General features: G+C 41.4%; 1 long non-coding RNA gene across 1 annotated transcript; it reads left to right on the top strand.

The window, feature by feature from the left end:
- The first annotated feature begins 5,432 nt into the window (after positions 1 to 5,432).
- LOC109616421 lies at positions 5,433 to 9,508 on the top strand. Its single transcript, XR_002197541.2, has 3 exons — positions 5,433 to 5,607; positions 7,026 to 7,270; positions 7,391 to 9,508. It is a non-coding gene; the product is annotated as an uncharacterized LOC109616421 (long non-coding RNA).
- Positions 9,509 to 13,933: the final 4,425 nt, after the last annotated feature.

Raw genomic sequence — 13,933 nt, 5'->3', positions numbered from 1 at the left:
ACATATGAACATGTGAATGTGAAGTGCAAACAACTACTCTCATTGTTTACAGCTTATATGTATTTCTTTAGCTAGCTTGCTTTTTATTGCAAAAAATTAGATCAATGGAATGGAAAAGAAGATCAGCAAAATAAGACTGATAAATTGCTAGATTTCTTTGCTTAAGTTACAATATGTACAGTGCCAGTCAAAAGTTTGGACACACCTGCTCATTTAAGGGTATTTGTTTATTTTTACAAGTTTCCACATTGTAGAATAATAGTTAAGGCATCAAAACAACAAAACGTGTTAAGCAAATCAAAATACATATACATTTTAGAATCTTCAAAACACCCTTTGTCATAATGGCAGCTTTGAAGTCTTTGAATTCTAACCTCTTGAGGTTAGAATTCCTCTTGAGGTAGCCTCCTGAAAATGCATTTCAATTAAGGTGTGGCTTTTTAAAAGTTTGTTTGTACAATTTCTTTCTTTAATGTGTTTCATCAGTTGGGTTTTGACATGGTAGGGATGGTACACAGAAGACCATCATTATGTTTGTACTGTAGTTGTCCATATTATTTCAAGAACACGATATATATAAGCAAAAAGAAGCAACAGTCCATCATTACCATAACTGCTTCACAGAGTTTAACAGACACATTACAGCATCAACTGTTCAGATAAGACTGCATGAACCAGACCTTTATGTTCAAATTGCTGCAAAGAAACCACTACTGAAGGACACCAATAACAAGAAGAGACCTGCTGGACCAAGAACAACAAGTAAAGGACAATAGTTGGAAACCTGTCCTTCATTCTGATGACTCCAAAAAGTAGGTTTTTGCTTCCAACTGCCGTGTCTTTGTGAGATGCATAGTGGGTGAACAGATGAACTTGCTGTTTGTGGTTCCCACTATAGCAAGATCAGTGCTAAGTTATACATTTCACTCAATTCCCAAATGCTTACAGAATATTGTTAAAACAAGATGATGTGTGATGCAACATGTAAACATGCCCGTCCCAACTTATAATAACATTTCTCAGTTATAACATTTGATATGTTGTCTTTGTAATATTTTTGCCGGACTGTGTAAGCAAAGCCGGCTAAGAAGAGCAAATATCTCTTACTGAGTGAGTGAGTAGTGGTTAAAGACATAGCCTTTCATGTGGGACCTGGGTTCGAATCTCGAGATGGAAACACAGGCTGAACAAGGCTTGCCTGGTTTCTTGTTAAATAAATATAGGAATATATTATTTGCACATCATTGCGTTGTGTTTATATTTGCATTTTACGCAGCATCACCTTTGGAAACATCGTTGTAGAATTGTAAGCATACTCATAGCTACCACTTCATTCTTCAGCAATATGTCATCCCATCTGGTTTGCACTGTGGGACTATCATTTGTTTTTTAACAGGACAATGATCAAAAAAACAAAACCTCCATGATGTGTGATTTGACCAAGAATGTGATTTATGGCAGTGCATCAGATGACCTGGCCTCCACAATCACCTGACCTCAACTCAACTTAGATGTTTTGGGATGAATTGGACCACAGAGTGTCAGAGGTCAACAGTGAAGTGGAGACTCCGGGATGCTGGCCTTCTTGGCAGTGTTCTTCCTCTGTCCAGTGTCTGTGTTCTTTTGCCCATCTCTATCTTTTGTTTTTATTGGCGAGTCTGAGATATGGCTTTTTCCTAGAATGCCAGCATCCTGAAGTTGCACCTTCACTGTTGATGATGACACTGGTGTTTTACAGGTACTATTTAATGAAGCTGCCAGTTGAGGACCAGTGAGGTGTCTCTTGACACTAATGTATTTGTCCTCTTGCTCAGTTGGACAACGTGTCCTCCCAGTCCCCTTTTGTTCTGGTTAGAGACAGTTTGTGCTGTTCTGTGAAGGGAGTAGTACACATTGTTATACCAGATTGTTATACCAATTTCTTGCCTGGAATAGCCTTCATTTCTCAGAACAAGAATAGACTGATGAGTTTTAGAAGAAAGTTCTTTGTTTCTGGACATTTTGAGCTGGTAATTGAACCCACAGTCGCTGATGCTGAAGATACTGAACCAGTCTGAAGAAGGCCAGTTTTATTGCTTCCGTAATCAGAACTACAGTTTTCAGCAGTGCTAACATAATCAAGGGTTTTCTAATGATCAATTAGCCTTTGAAGATTATAAACTTGGATTAGCAAACACGTGCCATTGGAACACAGGACTGATGGTTGCTGATAATGGGCCTTTTTTACAATATTAACAACGTCTACACTGTATTTCTGATCAATTTGATGTTATTTGAATGGACAAAAAATTTGCTTGTCTGGTCCTGACTATAGAGGTGCCTCTAGGGATCTCTATGGGTGTCTAATGGTGATAGTCAGGGCCTGACAGCGGGGATGCCCTGCATTGCCTCTAATTGGGGATTCTATTTAAGTTCCATTACTCCCACACCTGGTGTGGTTTATTGTTTGTGTAATGCATGGTTGATTGGTTGGTTGGTTGCGTGCGTGCATGGCAGTGGTTGTTGTTTTCTGTTATTTGTGAAGATGAACATTAAAGGAATGCTCTGCTCCACGTGTCCTGCCTCACCACTGTGACAGTGCTTTTATTTTGAAAAAAAAGACATTTCTATTTGACCCAATATTTTTCAAGAGTAGTGTATATATATTTCTTAGTACTAACCTGTTGATAAAAGTTTTACCTAGTGGTCAGAGCATCTAGTAACCAAAAGTTTGCCAAATGAAATTGGAAAGTGAAAAATGTGTTTCTTTGTGCGCAAGGCAGTTAACCCAAATAATTTTTTAATAATGTTTTACCTGGTAAAATAAGGGTAAAAAAGTTAAATAAATAAAGGTGTAACTCATGACATTAAGCTGCTACTGTAGAAATCTTTGTAAGTTCCTGCTTGATTAAAATCTACAGTTTGCTATATTTGTCTTTGTGTAAGAATTGAATCATTCTTTAATATATATTTTATAACCAGAAATATTGTTTTTACAGCTGTTTCAAATTGGTGGACAAACAGTGAGAATGTCAGTGTACATTATGTGGAATGGGCAGTAGAGATTGTTTTTTAATGAATTATACTGCTCTTGTAATTTACCCATCTTCCTGTTGTGGGAGAAATCCCTTGATTAGCACCCTTAAACCATCAGTCTCTTATTGTTATCTAAAATATGAACTGGAAGAGACAAAGACCATTGCTTAAAACATGTATTCTTTTATTTCAGGTCACCAGTTATTGGGTTAATGTTCTCTCCTGTAACTTCTACTACACTAAAACCCAAGACTAGCTAGCATGACACTTTAAACCTATGCACAATAAACTGGTTAAAAAGAATATATATATATATATATATATATATATATATATATATATATATATATATATATATATAGATATCTGCTGAGCAATACTCATTAGAAACCTGGTTACTAGTGGTTGGTAGGCTTAAAAGTACCAGACATATCTAGGTAGACTCATTATTTGTCCAGTTTACTCATTGTCATGGCAGTTTAAGTGCAATATTTTCTTCATTTACAGTTCACTGTGCTTTCCTCAGGAGAGCAGTGTTGTGTCATTTGACAGGCAAGTTTTGCCATTCATTGGTCTGCACCTGGAAAATCCAAAGGCCAGATAAAACTGGTTGACTCCCTTGGTGAATGTTTGTGTGATCCACGTATCTCAAAGAGAAAAATCAGTCTCCACAAGTTTTTTTGGCAGGTCCCCACTTGGGAAGATTTGGTTTCTTCCTTAAGGGTTAGTTGGGGTATAATGTTAGAATTCAGCTTACTCAAGTTTAGGCATTACCAGTTAGGGTTAGGCATTAGGGCTAGGTTAGGTTTAGGCATAAATGGTTATGAATTTTAAGGTTAGGTTTAGATTAAGAGCATAGGGAACCTGGATTTCTAAGTCAGGGTTAAGTCTCAGATCCCCACAAGGATAGAAAGACAAATGTGTGTATGGGCACAAGAACACACACATTTCATCAGTCTTTATCTACTAGAAGCACCACCGCCTCTTCCATTCATTATCACCAATTCTTAATATAGCATGTTTAAGTCATATAATGCATGCCACTGACCTAAAAATTGTATATGGCTGTGACTTATTGTTGTGATTGTATCATGCCCAAAATGGCCTTAATATATCAGATATAATGGAGTTAATATCAGATTAAGCTGCATAGGGGTTCATATAAAAATCTCTAATTTCTGCAAAGGGACTCATATAAAATGTATATTTGCTAAGATAACATGTGGTAAGGTAACAGGTATCTTGTTGTGGTTGAAGGCTACATCTGGGTGATGCTGGAGCCTGGAGGGATTATGTCACTTCAGGGAGCTGTCTGTGAACTGATAAGAGAGCCACGGCTCCAGACAGTCTCGCTGCAGTAGAATATAGATCACTAGGATCATGGGGAGGGGTGGGGTGGGAGGGGGGCTTGTCTCCGTGGTCCTCTTCGTTGGTCCAACTTGATATAAGCCCAGCGCACTGCATGGCTTCCATCCCTATATGAACCATCAACGCAGTCAGATAGGAATAAAAAGCCATACAGTGCAGTGGGCACTGAGAGCAGACTACAGGATTCCCATACTCATAACATACATATAGGCCACTCGAAAAGTGCACACACACAAACACAACCGAGTGGTGTAACAACACCACTACAACAGGTACGATGTAGCGTCGCTCCTAGTGGTAAGGAAAGGTACAGGTGTGGTTGTAATCTACCTCTGTTTCCCCCCACGACTCCATTTACCACCATTTTCAATGTTTTCAACCCAAACACGAATAACGCTTGTTTTTACTACAATTTAAGACTAAACACAGTGTTTACTCTCGTTATAATCCAGCTGCGTAATGTGTCTACCGTGGTGCGCAAAGAAGCACCTGTTGTCCAGTTGTCGCGTTCTTCGCGATGTCTGGCCGTTTGCAGTTGATAACTGAACATTTGAAACTCTCGCTGTCTGTGTGATTGTCCCCGTTGACCTCAACCTGCTTTCTCAATAGAAAACGCAATGGCCTTAATTCACCCTTGAACCGAATTAACAATTAAGCTTTTATGACGACTGAAATAAAATCATCCTACAATTAAAAGTGACAATGGGCATTGAATCCCAGCCACATTCTTGAAAACTATTTATGAAACATGACAAAATGTATTTCTATTCAAGATCAGCAAAATTCCACATCAGTTCACCGTTTATAACTCAACATGTGATGTCTACAAGGTAAATAGGCCTATTGTAAATACAATTTGAAAAGTCCTCCTGAACATATCAATCATAGCCTACCAGTAGAGATTTCCATAGCCATGGCGAGCAGTTGAAAGCAGGTGGATATAGGCTTATGATAAACCGCAGACCTCACAACCCAACCTTCATTAAAAAAAAGAAAAACTCCTTTAGTCGCTGCATTTTTAGACTGCAGACGAAATGAGATACGGCAGTGAAAGGAATGTGGGCTCAGTGAGCTGCATCATCCATACCAGGAAGCCGACTGTCGCCTAATGAAAAGAACTGCTGCTTTTCCGGCCGCCGTCTGTGCCTGGAGAACGGCTAGTACCCTTGGACCGGTCACTGGTGTGCCACGGAAACAGACTGCCGGCTAGAATGCCATCGACAGGTAAATAGCTATCGCATCTTTCAATCACCGTCCCAGTAGAAGTCTCCACGCACAGTCTATCCCGGCAGATGCGAGACGGCGGAGGATAAGTTTGAACAGCGCCACACATCTGTGCGTATTTCCATTCACTTGCTCAGACAGCGAAAGGGGGAGTGGGAATGGGGAGAACAAAAGCCCCCCAGCGCCGGGGAGCCAATGGTTTGCGAGCACGGGGAATGAAAGGGGACATCATACCTGAGCACGAGACCTCATCCGTTCGAGGGGCTTTGCTCAGCCCTATAGACGCGTGTTAATAAAGGGCCATAGCAGCTGAATAGGGTATTTTCTCTCTCATTCAAATAGCGCCAAAAAGCACTTTCATTCTAGGTATAATAAAGTAGAGTGAGAAAGATAGAGGCCGTCAGCTATTCAATATCAGAGACTGCAGAGCATGTGCGTGTTCACGACGAGCTGCGTGTGTATGTAATGTCCGTATTTGTTTGTGTTTGCATTGTGGTCGCGTCCTGTTGGGTCGTTCCACGAATGAGTGGCTTTTTGCATCCCTTTAATATTTTATAGAAATTGGCCAATACTATGAGTTTTAAACTCCTGTCGTTAAACGAAGCGACATTTAATATACTGTGTACCTGAAGGAGAATTCAAGAAATATGTTCTTAAAAAAGGGTTGGTGAAGTTCTTAACGGCTTGTTGTGTTCCGCTACGTCCCTCTGACAATTGTCTGTTTTTGAAAGATTTCAATCCATTCAATCCAAAAACGTATCCATCATCAAGCCAAAATGGTTTCTTCTACAGTTCTAAATACGTTTTTCTTCATATTATTGGTGATTCAATTACATCTATCCCTCATTACGATTAACCCTCTTCTGAACAGAAACCTGACCCATCCAGTGAAGTGTGAATGTAGTAGAACTTTTACACTAGGGCTTTTTTGTAATTTTCTGATGTCTTCTGGTGGAACACTGAAGGGGTTGAACATATCACATTTTTACCCACAGATAGATGGGCTAGAATGTTTATCAGCAATTTGTTTCTATGGGAGTTTTTTAAATTGTCCTTCCATATTGAAGACACTTTTCCATTCTCCTTGTGACAAGGAGATTAATAGCTGATTCAAGACTAAACATTTATTTTAGAAGGGGCTCTTGTTGATAACATATATAAGTTAGGTGATATGAAAAAATCTTACAAATTTAAGTTTAAATGGCATTGGAATTACTCAGTTACAGCTCTTTGATGAGAAAAGACAGGCGTTACAAAACAACCAGTCGCCGGCCATTCCTTCTGGTTGTCTTAACAACAGAACTGTGGCCTGAAACTGAAGGAGAACGTGGAAACAAAAGAAGCTCTGAATGTCTACAGGGAGAGAAAAAACACTTTGGATGTTGGAGAATTAATTGTCCTCCCTCTTCTCCTTACAGCTCCACTGGAGCTGCATTCCTGTGTGACTCCCCACTTCCCTGTTTCTCAGAGCAACACTGCTCCTTGATCTGGGCTCACGTCACGCAGGGCAGAAGAAGGGGGGATACTCTCGGGAAGCCAGCCCGAAGACAGGCAGTCAGCCACAGGCTTCTTCAAGCATTGGCTCACCGTAGCCATTTTGGGCAAATGTCAAATGATGTCATCTACTGCAGAGGCTTCATGTTGTGCCACTTCCGATGTTGAGGTATGCACATTATGGACACAGAGATTATGTACAAAAACAAATCTCCAAAATCATTATATACGATAGCTGATGAAACACATTCATATCAAAAGGCTTGTATTACATTTCTGCCCCTTTTAGACATGGGAAGCAAAGTGTATGTAGTGCGCACAAATGTCTACAGCATGTCTGCGTCAGAGGGAGGAGGACTGTGAGAAGGACCATTCATCGTGTACTGGATTCTGTCAGCTGATCCCCAGTCTCACACCGAAATTCCTGGCTCTCTAGGCCATTCAGACCCATCCCTCCAGACCCATCCTTCTAGACCCATCCCTGCAGATCCATCTTTCTAGACCCATCCCTCCAGATCCATCTTTCTAGACCCATCCCCCCAGACCCATCCATACAGACCCATGCTTCTAGACCCATCCCTAAAGACCCATCCCTCCAGACCCATCCTTCTAGACCCATCCCTCCAGACCCATCCTTCTAGACCCATCCCTCCAGACCCATCCTTCTAGACCCAACCCTAAAGACCCATCCCTACAGACCCACCCCTAAAGACCTATCCTTCTAGACCCACCCCTAAAGACCTATCCTTCTAGACCCATCTCTCCAGACCCATGCCTACAGACCCATCCCTACAGACCCATGCTTCTAGACCCATCCCTAAAGACCCATCTCTCCAGACCCATCCTTCTAGACCCCTCCCTACACACCCATACTTCTAGACCCATTCCTCCAGACTCATCCCTACAGACCCATGCTTCTAGACCCATTCCTCCAGACTCATCCCTACAGACCCATGCTTCTAGACCCATCCCTAAAGACCCATCCCTCCAGACTTATCCCTACAGACCCATGCTTCTAGACCCATCCCTAAAGACCCATCCCTTCAGACCCATCCCTCCAGACCCATCCTTCTAGACCCATCCCTACAGACCCATCCATTTAGACCCATTCCTACAGAACCATCATTCTAGACCCATCCCTAAAGACCCATCCCTCCAGACCCATCCATTTAGACCCACCCCTGCAGACCCATTCTTCTAGACCCATCCCTCTAGGCCCATCCCTCCAGACCCATCCCTCTAGACCCATCCCTCCAGACTCATCCATTTAGACCCATTCCTACAGACCCATCCCTACAGAACCACCCCTACAGACCCATCCTTCTAGACCCATCCCTAAAGAACCATCCCTCCAGACCCATCCATTTAGACCCATCCATTTAGACCCATCGTTCTAGACCCATCCCTACAGACCCATTCTTCTAGACCCATCCCTACAGACCCATCCCTCTAGAATCATCCCTCCAGACCCATCACTGTAGATCCATCCCTATAGACCCATGCTTCTAGACCTATCCCTAAAGACCCATCCCTCCAGACCCATCCTTCTAAACACATCCCTAAAGACCCATCCCACCAGACCCATCCATTTAGACCCACCCCTGCAGACCCATCCCTCTAGACCCATCCCTCCAGACCCATCCTTCCAGACCCATCCTTCTAGACCCATCCCTACAGAACCACCCTTACAGCCCCATCCTTCTAGACCCATCCCTACAGACCCATCCATTTAGACCCATCGTTCTAGACCCATCCCTACAGACACATCCCTGCAGACCAATTCTTCTAGACCCATCCCTACAGACCCACCCCTGCAGACCAATTCTTCTAGACCCATCCCTCCAGACCCATCACTGTAGATCCATCCCTCCAAATCTATCCCTACAGACCAATCCCTCCAGACCAATCCAACCTGACCCATCCCTCTTAACCATCCCTCTAGATCCATCCCCCAGATCCATCCCTCCAGATCCATCTCTCTAGATCCATCCCTCTAGATCCATCCTTCCAGATCCATCTCTCTCCAGGCCAACTTACCTATCACGGTATGGGGCTCTGGGGCTGCCAGGCTGACTGTGCAATGGGTCCAACTAAGGGAACAATAACAGAAACTGAGGTTAAAAAAACCTGCGAGTCATCTGGTCTACTGTGTAGAGCTTCTATTAGAAATCCCCTCTCAGCTCTCTGCCTGGCACACGAGCAGGGGGCCACAATGGGCGGCTAGTTCCCCTGGGATTTGGAACACAAAGGCAGGCCGCCACCCTCCCCTCTACAGCCCTGCTCTGTGCCTCCAACCCAACGGGAGCTTCTGGAACTCCTGAATCAGCAGCTGAGTCCTGACTGAATAACCCACGTATCCAAACACACACAAACACAAGTATGTGTGAACAAACGCACACACACGCACACACACACACACATTGTGAAATTTTGGCATTGATTTAGAAAATATGACTGCTCATGCTAAAAAATATAGAATAGTGATCATATGAAGCCATTTATTATCTCATAGTTGTTTGGCTCCTTTTTAAATCATTATGATAACAGAAATCACCCAAATGGCCCTGATCAAAAGTTTACATACCCTTGAATGTTTGGCCTTGTTACAGACACACAAGGTTACACACCGGTGAAAATGGCAATAAAAGGTGAATTTTCCACACGTGCCTTTTTAAATTGCAATTAAAAAGCCACAGGTGTCTTATGCATAAATGGTCAATGGGTTTGTTAGCTCGCACGTGGATGCACTGAGCAGGCTAGATACTGAGCCATGGAGAGCAGAAAATAACTGCGTAGCAAGGTAATGGAACTTTATAAAGATGGGAAAGGATATAAAAAGCTATCCAAAGCCTTGCAAATACCAGTCAATATTGTTCAATCACTTATAAAGAAGTGGAAAAATCGGGGATCTCTTGATTCCAAGCCAAGTCAGGTAGACCAAGAAAGATTTCAGCCAAAACTGCCAGAAGAACTGTTCAGGATACAAAGAAAAACCCACAGGTAACCTCAGGAGAAATACAGGCTGCTCTGGAAAAAGGACTCATAGACAACTATTACAAAAGACAGCACACTGTCATTTATGCTAAATGGAGCAATACACAGTATTGAGGTATTAAGAACTGAAGGTATGCAGATTTTTGAACAGTGGTCTTTTCATTTTTTTCTTTGTTGCCATGTTTTGTTTTATGATTGTGCCATTCTGTTATGACCTGCAGTTGAATGTGAATTCCATAAGAAATAAAAGATGTGTTTTGAAGGCTCACTCATGTTTTCTTGACAAATGGTACATTTATTACCAATTCTCCAAGGGTATGCAAACTTTTGAGCACAAGTGTATATTTGTGAGATGTTTTAGGGGATCCCAATTGATTCCAGTTCTATCCTTAACCCTAAACATGACCCCAAGCCTAAAAAATACATTTATTTATAGAAGTGAAGACTGGCAACATGTCCTCAGTACTCATGGTTACTCTGCAAGGGAGGACATCTGAATATCACGAGTATAGTAGTAGCCCACACATACTCACACACTCTGTCAAACACACTCACCCATTCTTACACAGTCTCACATGCACAAACACACACTCAAACACACAATCATTGTTATACCCACATAGTCTTGTTTGCTCTTTGGGTTTTAAGGCCGGGTGTTTTGTAAAAGCCATTTGTGACAACTGCTGATGTAAAAAGGGCTTTATGAATAAATTAGATTGATTGATTTGATCTTGTAAACGCGGTGGCTGGGCTTTCGCATATAATCCTACTGTGCATGTGTTTGGGATGTCAATGATAAATCAAAGATCGATTAATTGTCAATAGGAATTTGATCCACGGCAATTTATTTGATCGACGTAGGAAATTTGAATTTAGTTGAGGATGCTATGTAACTTGTTGGAAGGGAAACTCGCTGAAGAATCTCCATCGTTATAATCCAAAGAAAGATTAAGCAAGCAAAAATAAGCGTAGTTTAGGATCACTTTTATAAAAAAATTATGTAAATACTGGGATTATGCCACAACGACTATGCCAATTATGTATTACTTGACAAACCATTAGGCTACATCGATGCTAGCTAGCTACAAATAACTGTAATCAACAACGGGCAGAGATGTTAACACAAAACATTTGCCAGGTAGTAGAGAAAGATATGACGCCAATAAATATTATTCTATGTGAAGGTGTTTTGGGGTCAAAGAATTTGGTGTAACCGGGATATAGCATTCCATCGCGAGATAGTGAGTTACTTTCTGTTGGATATTCTACCACCGCTGGATGGAAATTCAAAGGACTGGTGGAAGGTAGCCTAAATGAAGATTCCCCCGGGAATAGCCTACACGTGCATCCCTGCAACCTCAGTGCCATCTAAGAGGGAGTTTTCAACTGCTGGACTAAACATAACCCCCATGCGCTCGCGACTCCCCCCTGCATCTTTTTAAATTGAAACCCATAGGCTTGCTTGGAAATCAGATCAGTTTGTCGTAGTTTAGTAATTGGAGTCCAAAGATACTTTATATTAAATTATTGTTTAAAAAAAAAAACGATAAAAGTTCATTGATTTTACGGATCGTTTGTTTATGATTGATATGGTTGTATAAACTCTTCACGGTGTATACGCAGTTTCTCATTAAAATGTATTAGGCCAACTCATCCAAAAATGGTGAGTCCGATTGATGTTTTGTTCTTTTTAAATACAGGTCTAGGTTTAAAATGACTTATTTTTCATTGTTCTTTTGACCATTTCTGTTTTAATATATACTATATCTATTTTTATTCCAGCAAGAGCGTTGCGCTCGTTTTCAGATGTTTTGTTTAGCTATGTGTCAAATATGTCCACATCTTGTAAAAATAAAGATTTTATTTAGAAAAAAAGACACATTGGAAATTTTCTGTTATAGGCAATTAAAAAAAATTATAAGATTAATCCATTGATTGAGCTTTAACGATGTCGACTGTCGATTAAGGAAAAGCCTTACAATTTGCAACCCCTAGCATGTGCCAATGCATACAACCATAATTAATCAACCCTTGGAACTTGCACAACTCCTCAGTTTTTCTATAGCCAAATCAGCAGCAACAGTAGAACTACCTGTGTCGAATATCAAGGGAAGGCGCTGGTAGAGCTGCATGGATGAGCAATTCTGCTCCAGATAACTGAGTGAGAGTATGTTCAGTAGGGGGTCCAGAGGACCACTTTGATCATTACCAAGTGTGACAGAAGACTTCTGATGGAACACTCTTCTCTCGCACACTATTATATACACAAGACTGAATAACACATTAGTGCACATGTATTTATACACACACACATGCACACAAACGCACACACCAGGACACACATACCTACAATAAAACTGTAATTTCACAATCTTTTCTGTGTTTCGTATCATTTCTCAAGTTCTTTTATTGATGCCAGTGCTACTCAGGTTCTTTGAGAGCTGAATGAAATCCTAATCACTCTGAAAGTCCTGTTTGAGCCACCAAATCCAGACAAAAATCAATTCCAACCGCTGTTCTTTCTGGCAGTGCAGCCCTGCAATCATCAGCTAATCTGTTTAATATCCAGCAGTAGGTAGGAATAGTTGTCACAAATGGGACCCTATTCACTTTATTGTGCACTACTTACATTGTTCCTCACTAGAGAAAAAGGTGCTATTTTGGATGAAGCCTGGGACTTCCTGTGTCACAGGGCCAAAGGGAGAATCTGTGTTTGGTCACAATCTTCCTCGGCTTTGTTTCAATGACAGTGGCGATTAAGGCTATATACAGTATATCTACGTCAGTAAACTGTTTTTCTCCCTTCCCCAGTTTCGTTATATCCAACTATATCAACTACTGACAGATTTTAAAGAGTTGGAGATGTAGCCAGCATTCCTCATAGGCATCTGTGGCAAGTCATGCTTTTTCCCACACTGCTCTTCCAATCAGAAGGTCAAGTGGGTCATCGTGAGTGAGGGCACGCTTACCCACCCATCAACCTCAGTTTTAGTTGATGAAGCACGATGAGAACATTAACTCCAATCAAACACTGTCCACAGGGTATGGCATGACATTGCAGAATGGAGTGATAGCCCTCCTTCTTTAAGATCCTTTTAACCCTGTAGTCTCCCACTTTACCACCACCAAAGCACCCCCAGACAATCACATTGCCAGATGGCATCAAGCACTCCAACATTTTAGAGTGGCCTTTTATTGTGGCCAGCCTAAGGCACACCTGTGCAATAATCATGCTGTCTAATCAGCATCTTGATATGCCACACCTGTGAGGTGGATGGATTATCTCGGCAAAGGAGAAGTGCTCACTAACACAGATTTAGACAGATTTGTGAACAATATTTGAGAGAAATAGGCCTTTTGCGTACATAGAGAAAGTCTTAGATCTTTGAGTTCAGCTCATGATAAATGGGGGTAAAAACAATAGTGTTGCGTTTATAATTTTGTTCAGTGTAGATTTGTCTGTCCATAACACCTTTTTCCAATCTTCCTCTGTCCAGTGTCTGTGTTCTTTTGCCCATTTTTATCTTTTCTTTTAATTGGCAATTCTGAGATATGGCTTTTTCTTTGCAACTGCCTAGAAAGCCAACATCACGGAGTCACCTCTTCACTGTCGACGTTGAGACTGTTGTTTTTATTTAATGAAGCTGCCGAGACATTCTAATGTATTTCTCCTCTTGCTCATTTGTGCACCAGGGCCTCCCACTCCTTTTTCAATTCTGGCTATAACCAATTTGCACAGTTATGTGAAGGGAGTAGTACACAGTGTTGGATAAGATCTTCAGTTTCTTGGCAATTTCTCACAGAGTAGCCTTAATTTCTCAGAACAAGAGACTGACTG

The sequence above is a fragment of the Esox lucius genome, chromosome 12, assembly GCF_011004845.1.
Source record: "Esox lucius isolate fEsoLuc1 chromosome 12, fEsoLuc1.pri, whole genome shotgun sequence".
Lineage (NCBI taxonomy): Eukaryota > Metazoa > Chordata > Actinopteri > Esociformes > Esocidae > Esox > Esox lucius.
This window is presented reverse-complemented; position numbering and strand designations above follow the sequence as displayed.